This window comes from Macrobrachium nipponense, chromosome 7 (assembly GCF_015104395.2).
Source record: "Macrobrachium nipponense isolate FS-2020 chromosome 7, ASM1510439v2, whole genome shotgun sequence".
In the NCBI taxonomy this organism is placed as follows: Eukaryota; Metazoa; Arthropoda; class Malacostraca; order Decapoda; family Palaemonidae; genus Macrobrachium; species Macrobrachium nipponense.
Genome location: NC_061109.1, coordinates 80,265,002 through 80,279,146, shown reverse-complemented (window position 1 = coordinate 80,279,146; position 14,145 = coordinate 80,265,002). Strand labels below are relative to the sequence as shown.

Genomic DNA, 14,145 nt, shown 5'->3' with positions numbered 1-14,145 from the left:
GCAGGAACTTTGGGCTCTGACACTGGGTCAGGGCCAGGTTCATAAATAAAAGGGATGTCTGGGACATCGGAGGTACTAGCCTCTGAATCTAAAATTGAGGGTTGATTATGAGGCATGCTGCAGGGATCCAGTGCATCTGGTAGTGGGAGCTGCGCCCAGGGGAGATACGGCTTTAGTAGATCTCGGCCCAATATTACCTGATAAACATCATGGAATTGGTCAACTACGCCCAGGCTGCACAATGTGGTTTCCCTGGTCTCCTGGTCCAGAAAGGGCATTTCTACATTCAGAAGGACCGAAGGAACAGAATAGAGGTTACCGTCAATCCATTCAAACTGAATTTCTTCGTCCGTCTGGATTTTGGCACCCCTAGGCAATGCCTTTCTTGCAATGAGGGAGACCTGGGCTTCGGTGTCGGCCATGACTTGTACCCACTGATAGGCCGTAGGAGACTGTTCATCAGGCAGGGCTATATGGTAGCCTTGGAGAAGTTCACCCTGGAAGCTCTCCTCCCAAGGTAGAGATCGACTTGGGGACTGGTCTGAATCCACAGCATGCCCACGCACACAGCAAGTGGTGCAGAACCTCCGCAACCACCTCTTACCGGGAGTCCAGCTCATGGTCTGGGGCTTGGAAGCTTGCCGAGAGATTTCGTCATCTCTGAGAGCTAGCTCATGCTTTCTCTCTTCTTCACGTGCCTTCCTTTCTGCTTCTCTTTCTTTCTTTTCTTGCAGGCGCGCGGCATCCTGCTGCGCCTTTATCCACTGGTCAAGTGCTGGTCCAGTGTAACCAGCCTCCTTGCCCAGAGTTATGAGGGCTCCGAGCTTCTCTAGCTCTATGGCAAAGAAGTCACGGGAAGCAGGGGAAGACATTTTCCTTTAGGCTGCAGCAGAGGCTCGGACAGAGTTGAAAATAATGGCCAGGAAGGGTGTTCTGGATGGAATGGGAGTGCCTACTGTGTAACGTGGCACTCACTTGGAAATGGGTTCTGCAATAATGGTAATGAAAAAATCTTAAAATACTGGGTGCTCGGTGGCACTTGGGAATGGCACCTTCTGATGAGGCGGAAAAATCAAATGGAGCGTGCGGCGTACGTCACACTTAAGGGCGTTTCTCACTTGGGAGACGCTGGAATGGGCTACCTGTAGGTCCAAAACAGGTGCACGGCACTTATGGAGGCGTTCCGTGGTTGAGTGATCCGAAATGGTGGATACTCTAATGGATTGGGCGTTCCGTAGGACGGACACGCAGGTAAAGGGCTACCTGTACGTCTGTACAGGTGCACGGCACTTCAGGGGGCGTTCCTGTTTGAGACAGCACTAGTAGTGCTGGTATTGCTGCACTTCGGGAGGCGTTCCCTTGATTGGGTGATCCGGGATAGCGGATACACTAATGGATTGGGCGTTCCGTAAGGACGGACACGCAGGTTTGACAGCACTTAGGGCTGGTATTGCGGCACTTCAGGAGGCGTTCCCTTGTTGAGTGTTCCGAAGGATCACTGACCCTCGTACATGGACACACTAATGAATAGGGTATTCCGTAGGACGGACACGCAGGTAAAGGGCTACCTGTACGGCCTGTACAGGTGCACGGCACTTATGAGGAGGCGTTCCTTGTTTTGGAGCACTGGTATCGTGCTGGTGTGTCCCGTCGGACGACACTAAATGCAGTATACTTAAATATACTGAAGAGAAATGGCACTGCTCGTGGCAGAGTGTAATGGTGGAGGAGAGAAAGTAAAAGGTGTGAGTACTTCAGCAGCCAGTCGATGGACAGTGTCAAGAATTAGTGGCGCTGTAAAATGGTAAGACCTGACGTGCACTGGTGGTGGCCAGTCCTAGACTGGTAGGCTTCCTTGTCTGGAAGTAGTGAAGGTTGCGGTGGCACACTGTGCGGTTTGTGCTTGCGGTATACGCAAGTCTTTTGTGATAAAAAATGGAAAAGACCACTCGGGCAACGACAGGTAATGGTAATTTGAAAATGCTCAGTCCTTTGCTGAAGTATTCGATAAATGAAATAAATGCTTGCAAAACTGCAAGAGACACAGGCGCATACGTATCACACTCAGTGTAAATGAAAGACACAAGATACTAAAATAATGTTAATTCTGCATGCGTATAGGAAATGGACGTAGTACTCTTGGCTTCGTGAACAATGGGTTCTGGTTCTCTCTCTCTCTCTCTCTCTCTCTCTCTCTCTCTCTCTCTCTCTCTCTCTCTCTCTCTCTCTCGGAGAGGGTGAAAATGATATATGAATGAACTCCCTTGTATTTAATTGAACTAATAATGTTAGTTTAATATGACGCAACTTGCGTTAAATGATTTACTTACGTTAACGTTTAATGAAAGAATTGTTTTTGAATACGGTTTATGAAAATGATGAACGCGCTCGCGGTGAACGATGTTTACGTTAATGGTAGCGGCTTGCGCTTATGAAATGATTTGCATTTCAATATGAATTTCACAAAGACGCGTTTTACGTTAACAATTCTTGTAAATTACTCTACTTTTAAGATTTACGTTAACTTTACGTAAGGATACTAGGTTCCTGTGACAAGCGAAATGACGGTTAGGATTTTAAAAGATGTTAGCAAACATTTGGAAAACGAGGTTACGTTAAGTCCGAAGTGGAATGAAACTTTCACTCAGCGAGCGAGTGAGCGATGCTAGGTGAAACGTGTGAGCATGTTGGGCAGCGTGTCGTTCAAACAGCTGATTCTCTGTAAACGAGGACGCGATTTACAACACGAAATTCTAATTTCTTATTCAAGGCGAATACGTTAATTTCACTGGCAGAACGATAGATACTAGTACCGAGATTAATATTATTTACGTTAAACTTTCAAGACTTACGTTACTTTGCTTAAATCGTTGAGATAATGCTTAAAGGGATAAAAAACATGGCTGCCGCTGTGAGACCGAAGGGTTGGCTGGGAAAGCGCACGCACGAAGCTTACCAAAGCTGGCCAGCTTGAACGGTTACCAACACTTGGAATGAAACTAAGTTAAATGAATTCCCCTAACCTATCACAGACAAAAGAATTGTACACTTCTTTTGCCATAACTATTAGTAGAACACTCCTAACTAGCTAGGCTTTCTTACACAACAATAAACCCTGGCAAAGCACTTCCTAGTTTGATCTGGTACTTTCTGGCATCTATTTAACACGCGCTCGTGTCTCGTCAGACGAGGACACAAAGTAACAGAGAATTCGCGGGGCAAATTGTTTGCTTGCCGCTAAAATTAAGCTCTGGGGCTTTCAACGTTACAATAATAATATTTCTATTTACACTCTTTTAAACACTTCGTAATAAAAATACTTAAACGTACCTTAAGCTAACATTGGTTATAGAATAATCATATTAAATGAATGGTATACCTTACCGTGAGCCAGTGTGTGTCTTCCGCTGCAAGTGTGCTTTGTTTTTTGCGCTTTGAAAAACATTTACATTCGTTTTACAAGGGATAACGCAATTTACAAGCTTTTTTAAAGCAAGCCCAGATTCGATGCTGGCAAGCAGTCGTCATTGTTACTCGATTTACAAGCCAGGATATTGGCAAGAGTCGCCATTGTTACGTATGAGCCCGGCCTTGAAAGAACTCTGATATGTAAACAGGAAAAGTTGAGGGAGAACAATGAGAATTGCTTGAAAGGATTTAAAGTGAACATTTACTCTAGAGGAAATGTTGCTAGAAACTCGGCTAGTTACTTTACAGCTATTTATTTACAAGAGGCTGCTTAACAGCCAAGGTTAAGTAAATGCTACTGGTCCCCACGTGGACTTATAATATCTCTCAAGTGGATGATAGCTGGCTCAAAATGGAATTCGTAAAAGCTGGTTTCATAATCTTGCGGCAATGCAACACTTGCGGGCGGAACAACTTGACACGTGACTTAGGGAATCTGGAAAAGATCCCAGATTAGCCAAGATAAAAGGAAAAGGATTTCTTGCCCAAATTACGATTGTTTCGTTCTCTAACACTGGGGAAAAGGAACTTTAATGTTTCATTGAGGTATGCAATGACTTCATTTGTCTGGGACGATCACACAAGGGGAAGCATGCGGCCATGAGGCAGTGAGAGGAAACAAAGGGATGAGTTCTTTTGATATAAAGTTTTTGAATTAGGGCAAAAATGGGGAGTAATTAGGCACTAGGATGTAAGGGACTGGCAATATACTGTTTCACAAGATGTACCTGGATGCCATGTTCAGTATGGACCTTTGTAGAAAATGTGGCGCCCGGCTTTGTCTTAGGTTTGGGTCCCTTGGCGCGCCAGTAACCCCATGGATAGGCCTAAATGGAAGGCGGGTGGTCGGACATCCGTCCGAGGTCACGAACTCGAGCGGTCTGAGGCAGATCGCAGGTGTCTTGCCTGGGTGTTGGGGTCAGCTTAACCCCCCACGAGCAGGGCAAATCCTGGAAACAGAACATACAGCCAGCAGAGGGTTCACAGGAAAAAGAGCTTAAGATGTAGGTCTAAGAAGTACCAGTCTGCCTACATCCTTCCCTTTGAGATACGTCCCTAAAGCTGACAAAAGACTATATTCTCCCCCATTCCAACAGGAAATGCTTAACTCTGGACGGCTAGCTCTGGTTTCCCGCCCAAATCAGCTGACATTTGAAGGAATATGGCTGCCGTTTTACAAAGCAAAAATAATGAATTAATTACTGGGTAGACGAGGAGTTCAATAAACGTAGCAAATAATATATATATATTATATACTATATACTATATATATATTATATATATTATATATATATATATATATATATATATATATATATATATATATATATACACACACATACATACATACATACTTACAGGTCATGCCGAGGTTAAGGCGCTTCTCAATTATATTCATCAGACATTATTTTCCAGGGTTAGAACGCCTACAACACTCATCTGGCAGATGAAATATGACACCAAAAATGCCTAATAATCATTATTTGAAGGTTTTTTGTTTTTTGATGAAAAATGCAATAAGAATGCAGTTTATATAGTTTTCAATCCACCAAAAGCATGAAAGTAAGGTTTCTTTAGGATTTTTTATGATGTTCCGGCTTACAACAATTTTTGGCTTACGACATGTCTCAAGAACGGAACCCCCGTCGTAACCCGGGGACTGCCTATATATATTATATATATATATATATATATATATATATATATATATATATCTATATATATATATATATATTATATATATATATATATATATATATATATATCAATACAGCTGTGGCCACAGCCGGATATACATTCATGAGGAGAAGGACATTAAGACTTGCTAAAAGGGTCAATTTATTCCCGACTTTTCGTAATGTCTTCGTTACATTTTCGAGGGCTGTACAAAATAGATAGCATAAAATAAATTACAATAAAGCTAAGAATTTGAAACATAAAAGTTGCACCATGATTACAAACTTTAAATATTAAAAAGACTAAAAGGACACCTTTAAAAATAAAAAACGTAAACTAAACAGGACAAAAATTATTAAAATAAGTAAAAAACAAATAAAACAAAAAAAATAATTAAGAAATATTCAAGTAAAGTAAAACTGGACCAACCTATTCAGCGGCAATGCCAAGACTGGAGATAAAAGGAAGAAACTAAGAGAGGTACAGTGTGCCAGCAGAGGTTTGGCTGTTTAACAAGGGGGCGAGTCGTTTAATCATTAACGATTCTAAGATTGTCAAATCGAGGCAGTTGGAAGCTCGTCCTACAACTATAAAGTCCTTGTTTTCAATGGATGTTTTACATATTTTCAAATGATTTCTAATATTAGAAAACTCTGGGTTTGCAATTTTGCTGCCTGTCCTATAACTTACTCCACGATGTGAATCTATGCGTACCTTCAGAAGCCTCCTGGTGGATCCAATATAAGTTCCTAAATTACATTTAGGACAATGATAGCTATACACACACCCAGAGGACATGTAAGGGCTTTACAGTTGTAAGACGAGCTTCCAACTGCCACGATTTGACAATCTTAGAATCGTTAATGATCAAACGACTCGTCCCCTTGTTAAACAGCCAAACCTCTGCTGGCACACTGTACCCCTCTTAGTTTCTTCCTTTTATCTCCAGTCTTGGCATTGCCGCTGAATAGGTTGGTCCAGTTTTACTTTACTTGAATATTTCTTAATGTTTTCGTGTTTATTTGTTTTTTACTTATTTTAATAATTTTTGTCCTGTTTAGTTTACGTTTAGTGGTATATTTTATAAAAGAAAGTTACAACAATAATATGAACATCAGTCAAGGAATGTATAAACTTGATCCTTTAATATCAAAAGAAATTTGTAAACTGTTTAAATGTTAAGGTAGGCTGTAGAGATATATGGAAATAGGATTACTATATTTGTAAACACAGTAAAGGGGGCAGTAGTGGTAATGAGATGTTCAACCCCGCCCCCCTGACACCTGTCAGGTGTGGACTTGTTGTCTCCTATGGTCGGTACCCTAAGCGGTAGTATCCCTTGAGAATTTATTGTAAATTTTAGCCAAATGATTTTTGAAAGCCACTCCTACCTTGACACATGCCTGTGGGTGGATCTGCAGTCTCAAACGGTTGTGTGTATGTTCGTCAGCACTGTCTGTAGTATATATACTTGTGAATTCTAATACTATGTATCAGTCCTTTGTCAATGGCTTGAAAATAAAGCCAAAACCAGTCAGGACATACACCCTGTCTCTTATTTTTCACCTGTGGATATGTGTGATAAACAAATCATGTGCTAAAGTGATTATAATCATATATATATATATATATATATATATATATATATATATATATATATATTATAATATATATATATATATATATATATATAATAATTATGTATATTATATGTGTTATATATGTAATTTTTCTTTAAAATCAGATGAATCTAGTTCAGTCTGTCAGAGGCTTGTAGTTATCATAAGTATCTGCATCAGTTAGTGATAATATCTATTTAGGCAAAAGGTTTTTCATTTGCTTTGGAATTCTCATTATGAGGGATAAATGGGGTTAAAACAAAAAAAAAAAGTCAATCCTTTATCAGTGAACTGATGGGTAACAGGAGGCAAGAGGGAGATGTCCCCTGTCAGAATCTACAAAAAAGTGGCCATTTACTTCTAATTTAGCTTATGTTACCAAACAATGTTCCTACAATTCGTATAAGAGTAAAGTGCATTTCTGAGGTTGATCAGTGCAACATCAGGCTTAAAAGAAGGAGAACGTGTTACGCGGTTGAGGGCAATGTTTTATGGGATACAAGCGACCGAGATACACTTTTGGTGAGATTGAAATTGTATTACATTTCTGTAAATTATTTATTTATCCAGATACATAGTGCTTGTAAAATGGTTAGAGTAAGAATGACCCAGTACATCAAGCCTAAAATTCTACTGAAACTATTTACTAAATCTGGACCTAAAAATAACAGTACATTAGCTGAGATGATCCTCTCATATAATAGTACATGTTCATATAGATAGTAAAAAAATAGGTACCCAGCCATTTTTTTTTATGTTCAAAAAACATTTTGATACCACTTTCAGGTATTCAAATAGTCTTAGTAGAGACTTTGCTGTACTACCTACATCATCAGATTTCTTACTTGCTGATGAATTCCAAGAATTCTCAGTACAGTCTTTTTATTCATATTGAGGTACATACTTGAATTTTGTAGCGCTGCTTGTATTCGTAAATCCTCCCAAGGTAATCTATTCAGGTTAAAAGCAGTGAGCCATTACTGTCTCTTCACTGTTTATAAACTTGGGCAAATGCAATAGAGCTCCATTGAGAGCCAGTCATCCTATTGGGTTAAATCTGAATTGTGTAATGATTGAGCTTGTTTCTGTCGGTACCATTGATAAATATGTGCATTTTATTCTTGAACATCTCAGACAGTTTAGAATAGAACATACTAAATGCAAGGGTCTACTCATTATAGTTTCTACTGATGACTTTAAGCCTTATGTTATAGATTTCTAGTACATTAGCTGTAAAGCAGAGTTGTCTTCATTTATGGTGAGAAAATAATCTAGACAAACTACATCAAAACAATATGATAGAATTTCAAGAGGAAGATAGTATTGCATGATGCATCCAGCCCACACTGTTCAGAGATGCTAATATTATGCTGTAATCATAAACTGAGATGTTAGCCATGTGGCATTTACTATGTTGAACTTACAGTTATTTGTTCCTACACAACATGCAAACCCTCTGTCCTTTACAATAGGGACTACTTTCAGCGAAGATGGAAAATGGCTGCTAGTCTTAAACAAGGTGGTTAAATAGTTTTAACTACTGTTCAGTTGGCAGGACTCCTGCCCGCCCAGACATAAACATTCCAATTTGCTTTTGGCCGTCATCTGATGCAGACGTGTGTAATCTTCACACTCTGCTCAACTGTTGCTACCAGTTTTTTCCTGGTGGATCTTTTCTTTTTTGTGTGTGTTGCAATATTTGTGTTTTTGCTAATATGCAAACTCATGAATCTGATAAGTCTGCATGTAAGACCGCTACTCCCCAGCATGTGTCCGTTGATGGCGGGAAGGGTTATAATAACTTTCTCCTCTATATCAACAGTGTTGACCCTCATGCCCTCTGCACATCCTGCAGAAGATGTGATTGTAATCCTGAACTTCCTTGTGATAAGTGCCATTTCTGGTCACCTGTGCAGTGGGTGAAGTTTACAGGAAGGAAATTATATCAGAGGAAGGGTGCTAAGGTGTTGTATGAGGGTTATATGCTCCCATTAACTCCCTTGCTGGCCGACCCTTCATCTTCGTTTCTCTCCTGGCAAACTTCCTGTTATTGTTCCCTCTCATTTTGGAGAGGCATCTTTGTCCTCTTTGTCCGAGGAGGAGGATGGGGGGAAATGGATGATCAAGAGTGTCCTCTGCTTGGGGCCTCTGTTCATGCCAAAGGGATGGATTCTCCCTTAGAGAAACAGGAGTCTCCTTCCATTTAACCGACTCTCGATTCTTCAGGTGTGGTGGAGGAGCAACCGTCAGACCTGTCAGCAGCATGGCACTCGCTAGGACTTGTGGGCACTCCCTCTATGTAAGTCCTGTTGGCACACCTCGCTAAAACCGTGGTGACTCATGTAGTGGAGACCCCGAATACCAACACTGTGACTACCTTGGCTTTTGCAAAGGTACAGACTAGTATTCTGTCAGCACCCAATGGCTACCACTCCCTTGGTGTTGATGGGCTTGGCTGTACATCTGCCAACCCCTTGAGTCACGGTACCTCTGCTTCCTGGTGTTGTCATGCCTTCACCTATGATTGCTGTGCCTGCAGCTCCTACAGGTGTTGTCTCCACTGCTGCTGCTATCCTCATAATAGTGGAGTCTCATCCAGTTGCTGGGCAGCTCCTGCTGCTTCTTCTGCCCTGGCTGTTCCTGTAATGCCTGCTTCTCCTGCTGTTCTTGTAATGCCTGCTGCTCCTGCCTGGCTGGAGGACCTGACTACCATCCTGAAGGTGTTGAAGAAGAGGTCCCGGAAGGTGTCATCATCATCATCTTCATCTTCCTTGTTGTTGTCATCATCTGCTGCTTCTTCCCCTCCTTCTTCAAAGGCTTCTCAGTCAAGTAGGAAGAGTTTGCCCCACCCCCCCCCCCCCCCCCCCCCAGAAGTCTTATCACAAGACTTCAAAGGGATAGCCTTCCTCCACAGGGGAAGCAGAGGGTTCTTTCGATGGCTCTCCCCCCGTCCTCAGGTTCTGGAACTGAATCACGAGCCTCGCCTAGGCCTAGCATTTCAGGAGCCAATGGTGCTTGGACTTCAGTCCATGCCCCTGTCACCAGCTTTAACAAATTGGCATCAAACACTTGTGTTGTGTTGGGTGACCAGTCTGACTGAGGAGTCTCGAACATCCCGAACTGGTGATGGGTAGACCTCTCTCCGTACCAGTGAGGGCACAGGGTGAGAGAAGGGGTTGAGACATGCAGGCGCCCCGGCTCTCCCTGCCAGTACTTCCACCAGTACTCTGCCAGGTGCCTGGTCTGGTGCTTCGGTCTCCAACCGAACACCTGGAGAGGTAAAGAGGAGGTCCCCTGCTTAGACTTCTTCAGTACAGGCTTCGGCCTTGAAGTCTGGGGTGTGTCGCAAGGAGAGTGCAAATTCTTGCCAGCAAGCCGCTTGTTCAGTTCTGCTCAGTTCGAGCCAGGTGCTCAGCTCAGCAGAATCAAATGCTTGGCACAACCAGGTTGAGCTGAATACTTGCCCTGGCTTGCGTGAACCTTTCCACTATCCTCAGGAAAATGCTTCGAAGGCGAAAGCATTCTCTTAGACCAGCATTGCTGTCATCACCGCGGGTTGGTGACCACATATAGCTCACCACTCCTGTCCCCTCAGCCATCTGGGGTTTTACCAGGAGGCATTATTCGGAGAGAGGGAACTCTGAGGAGTGCTCTCCTCTGAGTCTATTACACAGACGTATGTTCTTGGCTCGGTTCTTGGCCCAGCCTGGTCATACAACCTGGTAGTACAGGAAGGCTCACAAGGATGTGGCGAGGTTCTCTCCTCTCCTGTAGTAAGAGTAGATCAGGAGAACAACGCCCTAGAAGATGTTTTCAAAGATCATTGCACTGATTTATCAGCAAAGTGATATCCGGGAAGGGACCATGGCCTTGTCTGTGGATTGTCCATCGCACCTCGAATCCTTCTTGGGTCCAAAGAAGGAACCCAAGGTTTCGATGGGGCTGCTGTGGTCTGTGCATACTGAGGGGGTGCTTGATCAAGCTGCTGCTGCCTTCTACCCACACCCAGTTGCAGCTCTTTCAGCCCTCTTTCCTGTCAGGTAAACAGGGCAAGAGGAAGAAGAAGAAAGGAGGACGCTATGGGTGGTGTCTGTCCCTAGGCTGCTGCCACTGATTGGGGGTTCCTATCAAGCCATTGGGCAACGTGGCAGCGACATGGAGCTGAGACCTGGGTAGTAGGGGATGTCCTTCAGGAGGGATATCTACTTTTTGAGTCTCGGCCACCCCTCACCAACAATCCAGTCTGTCTTCTGACAGACCGGATTGTTGTTCCCAGTTCGCTGAAGGATCTCGCTCACGAGTAAGAGGTGAAAGTCATGCTGACGAAGGGCATTGTGGAAGTCATGTCAGATTGGTCCCCAGGCTTTTACAGCCACGTCTTTCTCATTGAGAAAGCTTCAGGGGGATGGAGACTGGTTGTAGACCTCTCTCCCTTGAACCAATTTGTTTGCCAGACTCACTTCACGATGGAGACAGTGTGTTCAGTGCTCCTTCATCAGGGAGAACGACTTCATGCTTATGGTAGATCTGAATTGTGTGTATTTTCAAATACCCATCCATCAGTCCTCCTGCAAATACCTTTACTTTATCCTAGGGGAGATGGTATACCAGTCCAGGGATTTTTTTTGGGGCCCTCGACCATTCCTTAGGTGTTCACACAAGTGTTCACCCATGTTTCACCTTGGGCCCAATTGCAAGGAATAAGTCTGTTTCAACAATTGACTAGTCTTGGCAAGCTTCCCTTTGCAGTTGCTTCAGGACAGTGATCAACTCCTCGAACTTTACCACACCCTCAGGGTTGTGAGAAACTTTTGAGTTCAATCTCACCCCCAAGTAGAGGATAAAATACCTGTGCTTGCTGATAGATACAGTAGCAGCAAGAGTTTTTCCCACAGACTCTCATACAAGCAAGTTCAGAAAGGTCTTTCCTGTCACAATTGGAATAACCACCATGGTAATGGCAAGTCATAGTTGGTCACGTGTCGTCATTGGAGTAGCTAGTCCCTCACAAGCAGCTTCACCTTTGTTCTCTACATTGGAGAATGAAGGAGAGTTAGTTCCAGTCTCGAAACCCTCAGTCCTTTCTTGTTCTTCTGTCGGAGGAAGTGAGGAGGATTTGGACTGGTGGTTGGACAACAGAAAACTCATGATAGGAGTATCCCTGCATAATCCCCCTCCTGACACGCTTGTGTTCCCAGATGCATCGACCAAGGGATGGAGGAGACACCTAGAGGAGTTGCTGACTACAGGAGTTTGGAACCAACATGCCAAGCACCTTCACATCAATATCTAAGGCAGACTTCCTGGCTCACAAAGAGTTTCGGGATTGAGTGGTGGGGCACTTCGTGATGTTGATGAGCAACAACACCACGGTAGTGGCATACGTCAACAAGCAGGGTGGTCTCATATCTCTCCCGTTTTACCAGTTGACAGTGCAGGTGCATGAGTGGGCAGTGGCTCATCAGTGGAACTGTCAGCAAGGTACATTCCAGGCAAGAGGAATGTAGTGGCAGACAAGCTTAGCCACCAGAATTAGGTGGTGGTCCCTTCATCCAGACACCATGGGTAGGTTGTTCGACTTATGGGGGGAGGGGGGGGGGGTCCAGTCATAATCTGTTCGCCACCCAGCACAACAGAAAACTTCAGGTCTTCTGCCTGTTGTGCCAGACCCATAGCACCAAAGGGACAACCTCGATGTTTATACATTTTGTCTGATTCACAAGGTGATCAGCAGAATGTTGATCACCCTGAATCTCAAGATGATTCTGTATCCCAACCTTCTAGCGCTACTCTTCAAGGCACCAAGGAAGATTCCTCCCTGGCACAACCTTCTGTGTCAACCCCACGTGGAGCAGTACCATCAGGCAAGCAAGGGGATTTTCGTGTTTTGCTGCAACAGAGATGTCTGGATACCTCAGACAGTCCTCTGTAGTGGTATATCAGGGGAAATGGGCTGTCTTCTGTGGTTGGTGTTGTAGACGGAGTATCTCTCCAATCAGAGCTACTCTTCAACAGGTCATGGATTTCTTTGTCGTCCTTCACCAAGAGAAGCTTCTCTCCGTTTCAGCAGTGAAAGGCTATCGAGCTGCCTTTGGTTCAGTCCTTCGGCTGATCTCACTTTTGATGAGAAGCTTCAAAAGTCTTGCCCACCCAGGAACCTCAGGCATCTGTGTAGGATGTGACTCTCGTTCTGAGGAGCCTGACTCGTGCACCATATGCCTTTACGAGAGGTGTCAGACAGGGATCTGACCCTCAAGATTGTGTTCCTGCTAGCCCTGGCATCGGCTAAGAGAGCAGGCAAACTTCATGGACTCGCCTTTGATGTGAAACACTCTCACTTTTGTCCTAGATTTCATAGCGAAGACTCAAAACCCGTCAGTCCCTGATGCCAGGTTTGAGTCCTTTATGATCCCCTGCCTAGAGGACTTTGTAGATAATGATGGGGACGAGATGATATTATGTCCTGTGAGTGCTGCGGCGCTATCTGAAGGGGACTCGTCTTCTCCGGCATGAGTGTCAACGACTTTGTTAGCTCTGGCTCATCCAAGAAAGAAGTGTCCTAAACAAAATTTCTTTTTGTCTTCATGAGATGATTAGAAAAGCATACTCTGCTGCTGGTGTAGATGACACCAGTACCTCCTGTTCAAGAGCTTACAAGGCCAGGGGTATTGGTCCAACCCTCGCATTCTAAAAGAATCTGTCGGTCCATCAGGTTCTGAAGGCGGGGGTATGGTCTAGCCAGACCACCTTCACTTCCTTCTACCTTCGGGACATTGCCCACAAGTCCTTCAACACTTTTTCCTTGGGATCTGTGGTGGCTGCTCAACAAGTTGTAGCTTACCTGGCTCCTATATCAGGATAAGGTTGCATCTCGCCTTAGATGTGCAGTTGTGGATGTGAGAATGAATGTGGGAGTGTCTGGTTTCTCTTTTTATCCATCTGTCTTTCTTCTCTTCCTTCGGGCAGAGAGTGGATTCTGCCGTTGTAAGTCTTGCAGTCGAGCAACTGTTCTGTTTATCTTTTAGATTATAGAAGCAACCGCCCATTCCTCTAGCAAGGGGAGGAGGGGAAGGTCCCATTGCTAATATTTGCCTTACTCTCTTAAGACTAATTCAACCTTTTGTATGAGGGTATGTTCCCTCATTCGACAAAAGCCCAGAAGTCTGACAATTGATCACACAGACCCTGTACTCCGATCAATTCATCAGAGGCATTATTCTCTTTCTCGATCTTTCAACTAGGAAGAAAGTCCAGGTGTTGTGAACCCCAGTCAGTTCTAGAGACTTTCAGATTCCTCCTTCCAAATATGAGTCCTTCTATTTTAAAGGACCGAGGGTTTGTATATCATGTAGGAACAAGTGACAATTTTTAAAGTAAATTG

The 14,145-nt window shown here is 43.7% G+C and overlaps 1 protein-coding gene across 1 annotated transcript in view; it reads left to right on the top strand.

The window, feature by feature from the left end:
* The window catches only part of LOC135217632 (protein OS-9-like), a 209,487-nt gene that overhangs the window by 75,461 nt on the left and 119,881 nt on the right, over positions 1–14,145 (top strand).